Genomic DNA, 5,053 nt, shown 5'->3' with positions numbered 1-5,053 from the left:
ACTATGAATAACAACACATCTTACATATTGTTGAATACATACACTGTGATTCCATTTTACATAGTATTCATAAGTAGGCAAAGTAAATCATAGTGTTTAGAGATACATACTTCAGTGGTAAAACCACAAATAAATGCAATGAAGGATTGTAATAGGGAAGTGGTTTGTGAGGATGCTTAGTTCTGCTAGGGATCATACAGGTGTTTGATTTATACTAATGAGTTACACTGCACATTTATTCTCTTACATTTTAAAAATTTATGTGTTATTTTCACAATTAAAAGATAGTAAAACATGGAAAATGTAGAACAATTAGATAGGAAAAATAAGATGTGAGAACTAAATTGAAATATATCAGTAATTAGAATAAGTGTAATTGGACTAAGTGCTTCCTTTAAAAGAAAAAAAATTGAGGTTGGGTAAAACAAAATCCATTTTGGGTTGCTTTTAAAGGACACACCTAAAACATAAGAGTACAAAGTTGTGTTCCCAAAGTTGTGTACCTCTCTGACCTATCTGATGGTTCCCTGGAAGACCCTACTTGAAAGGCTTGTCTTTACTTTACCTGATTTGGTGCTCAACCAGTGCTAAAAGTCTTTCCCTGAGGAGCACTTGTGAAAAAAATTTGCAAGCAAATGTCAAAATATTGTGGCTAAGGTGATGGATAACAGTTGGAGCAAAAAATAGACAAGCCAAATAAGGATTTTTCTAAAAACTGACAACTGAGATGACTACTGGAGCTTTGAAAGGCTCTGACATATTCCTGGGAATCTAGAAGTCCACACACATGTGTAGCCTGTGCACATACTGAGGAAAGATATGAGAAAGCCCTAAGCCCTCAACTCTGGCTGACCTTGAGGCACTGCAGAAGCAGGAAGCAAAGGTAAGGCAGAGTTATCAACTGCCTGAGTGCTGAAGATGTACACCAAAATGTACCCAGAGCCTCTTGGCAAGGACTGGGAGATTATTAGTTCCAGGTGTTTGAATAAATCTCCATCCAGTCATTAACTGATCACTAAGCTCACCAACAGGCAACAAAGAGTACAGACTTTACAGAACTAGTTCAAAATAGTCACTAAACAAGTACAACAAATAAAAACAACAAACCCTGGGGAAGGGGAAACTCTGATTCTAAGAGCTATCACATTTTAATATCCAGTTTTCAACAACAACAAAAAAAATGAGGCATGCAAAGACAAGAAAGTATGGCCCATTCATGGGGGAAAGAAAAATAAATCAACCGAAAATGTTTCTGAGGCAGAACGGATATTGAAATTTCTAGACAAAGCCGTTAAATCATCTATTTTAAAAATGTTCAAAGAGCTAAAAGAAACCACATCTAAAGAACTAAAAGAAAGCATGAGAACAATCCCTCACCAAATAGAAGATATCAATATTGAGATAGAAATTATAAAAAGGAAACAAGTAGAAAATCTAAAGCTGAAAGTTATAATACCTAAAATGAAGAAGTCACTAGAAAAGCTCAGTAACAGATTTGAGAGAGCAGAAGAAAGAATCAGTGAACTTGCAGAACTTGCAGGACAATTGAGATTATCCAATGTAAGGAAGAAGGGGCAGAAAAGGAATGAAGAATAATGAACAGAGCCACAGAGGTTTGTGGGATACCACCAAGGATACCAACATGAGAGAGAAATGAAAATGAAAGCACAACATAACCAAACTTATGGAATGCAGCATAAACAGAGCTCAGGGGGAGATTTATCATTGTAAATGCCTACATTAAAAAAGAAGACAATCTCAAATTAATAACCTAATTTTACATACTAAAGAACTAAAAAAAGAATAGTAAAGTAAATTGAAAGAAGAAAGAAAATACTAAAGATTAGAGCAGGCATCATTGAAATGAAAAATAGGAAAAAATGATAAAAATGAGTAAAACCACAAGTTGGTTCTTTGACAAGATCAATAAAATTCAAAAACCTTTAGCTAGACTAAGAAAAAAAGGGAGAAGATGCAAACAATTAAGATGAAATAGGTGCGTGCACACATGCATGCATGTGTCCTGTTGTTCTGTTTCTCTGGAAAACCTTGATTAATAAAAGCAGGATTGGAGGAAGTTTTTGGGAAAATGCAACATCTGACAAATTTATGAGACATGAGCAGGATTTATACGCAAGGGGAAATATTAGGTTAAAAACTGTGCTCTCAAAGTATGAGGAGATTCAAGATGGTGGAGGAGTAGGTGGACGTGGAGTTCATCTCTCTCTATGGATGCATAAGGAATACATCCGTAGATGCAACAATACTCACAGAACACCGGCTGAAAACTAGCAGAAGACCTTGGACACTGGAAAGGACTATAAATATCCCTGCATAATTGGGTAGGATGGAAAAAAAGAAGGGAGAAGGAGGAGGAGAGGAAGTGGGACAGGACCTGCACCCCTGGACGGGGTTGCTGAAGCAGAGGAGAGATTTCCAAATTCGCAGAAACCCCCTCTCTGACAGGGGAACCACCTCTCCGATGGGGAAATGGACTGGGACAGAAGGGAAGCATTTGAGGCTGTCATAAGTGGGTGAATTGGCTTATCTGTAGCAGACGGGACAGAGTGAGAAATACACAGATGGTCCGTACCTCAGCCTTATGTGCCATGGACTGGGACGTGTGTTCACAAGTGTGCAACGGGGCTGGGAGCTGGTTCATGGGGATTGGAGAACAGGCACCGAGCAAGAACTGCTGCTGGCTGTGGGGAGACAGACTGATGGGGCAGGAGGGAGGAAATCTGCAGCAGGGAATGCCTATGGAGGGAGACTGGACTGCCATGAAAGCAGGGCGCTACTGCTGAGTCACACGCAGGAGGAGGAGCCACTATTGTAACCTCTCTCTCCCCACATGCCGGTTCCTGCTGATGACAATAAAAGAAGCCTGCTCAGGGCTGGCTCTTGTGCGCTGGCTGCTGAGCAATAAAAACAGCCCCCTCAGAGCTGACCCTCACATGCCAGCTGCAGGGCAATAAAAAAAAAAAAAGAGTCCTCTCAGAGCTGGCCCTTGCAAGTCTGCTGCTGGGTGCCAGAAAAATCCCGGCTTGGGTTGGCCCTCATGTGCCTTATGCCAGGTGCCAGAAAAATCTCTCACTAGGGCCATATCTCTTGTGCCTGTGGCCACTGGCTTCCCTGTGCATTTGGTGCCACTAGGGCTCCTGCTATCCAAGCAGTCATACCACCTCTGTACCAGGTCCTCACAGGGGCAGACCCAAGAGCTCCAAGGCAGCCTCAGGACCAGACTCCTGTGGGTGGACCACATGCAGAGGTGGGGATAAAACCAAAGCTGAACCCCAGGGACAGGGTGACTAAGGAAGAAGATCAAAAATCTTTCCATCAGCTGTACAAGCTGCAGATTAACCCACTGTGATCAGCTAGGTATACCCTGTGTCTATGGAATATCTGAGTAGGCAATGAGTGTTCCCACAGATGAAAATGGTCTAGCTCTGGCAGCTGTGGACTTTGGGGTCAAGCACAGACAGGAATTGGGCTGAATCAGAGTCTGAATGGTGCCCACAGGGCCCACAGCAGGTCCAGAGTCCAGCCCAGAGGCAGAGGAGAACTTCTTGGGGAGGTGGAGGTGGGCTGTGGCTCATGGCATGTTCAAGGACACTTACAGCAGAGACCCCAGGGAAGCATAATTATTACTATTAATTTTAGGATATTTTGATTCATTCTGTTGTTTGTTCTAGCTCTTTTTTGTTTGTTTTATAACATATTTAAATTTTTAAAAAACATTTCTATTTTTACTTTCCTCTTCTGTTGTTCTGTTTTTTTCCTTTATTGTTTTCTTCCTCTCTCTCTTTCATATATATATTTATGTTTATATTTCTACTTTGCTTTTCTGTTGTCCTGTGTTTTTCCCTTTTTATTTTATTATTGTTATTTTAAATCACTTTTATCAGTTTGTTCTGTTTCCTTGCTTTATTCTTCAGTTGGCACACTGCTTTTGTTTTGTTTTTAAGTTATGTGTTTTTGTTAGTTTTAGTCCTAATTGTTTGATTTCATTTTTTGAGTTCTTCTATTTGTCTGGTTGTTCTCTTGCTTTTTGTTGTATTTGGTTCTATTTTTGTTTCTTTTACGTGTGTGTGTGTGTGTGTGTTTCTTTGTTTCTATTTTTGTTTGTTTTTACCATTTTTTCCAGGGTTTTGCTTATCTTTTTCTTTCTTTAATATATTTTCTTTTTTTATATATATTTCTGTTTCTACATTGCTACCAGAATGCAGGTAGCAGTCCCTTCCATCAGGAAGCCTACACAAGACACTGGGCCAACCCCACCACTGGGGGCAGAGAACAGAAGCAAGAGGAACTACAATGCTGCAGCCTAGGGAAAGGAGACCTCAAATACTGTAAATTAGACAAAATGAGAAGACAGAGAAATATCTTACAGGCAAAGGAGCAAGATAAAAATCCACAAGACCAAATAAATGAAGAACAAATAGGCAAACTACCTGAAAAAGAATTCAGAGTAATGATAGGAAAGATGATCCAAAATCTTAGAAATAGAACAGAGAAAATACAAGAAATGTATAACAAGGACCTAGAAGAACTAAAGGGCAAACAAACAAAGGTGAACAACACAATAACTGAAATTAAAAATCCTGGAGAAGGAATCAATAGCAGAATAACTGAGGCAGAAGAATGAAAAAGTGAGCTAGAAGACAGAATGGTGGAAATAACTGCCACAGAGCAGAATAAAGAAAAAAGAATGAAAAGAATGGAGGACAGTCTCAGAGACCTCTGGGACAACATTGAGCACACCAACATTTGAATTATAGGGGTCCCAGAAGAAGAAGGAAAAAAGAAAGGGTCTGAGAAGATATTTGAAGAGATTATAGTTGAAAACTTCCCCAACATGGGATAGGAAATAGTAAATAAAGCCCAGGAAGTGCAGAGAATCCCATACAGGATAAACCCAAGAAGAAACACGCCAAGACACATATTAATCAAATTAACAAAAATTATACACAAAGAAAAAGTATTAAAAGCAGCAAGTAACATACAAGGGAATCCCCATAAGGTTAACAGCTGATCTTTCAGCAGAAACTACAGG

The sequence above is a fragment of the Delphinapterus leucas genome, chromosome 3, assembly GCF_059928025.1.
Source record: "Delphinapterus leucas isolate spDelLeu-1000000601 "Yukka" chromosome 3, BTC_Dleu_Yukka2, whole genome shotgun sequence".
Classification (NCBI taxonomy): domain Eukaryota; kingdom Metazoa; phylum Chordata; class Mammalia; order Artiodactyla; family Monodontidae; genus Delphinapterus; species Delphinapterus leucas.
This window is presented reverse-complemented; position numbering follows the sequence as displayed.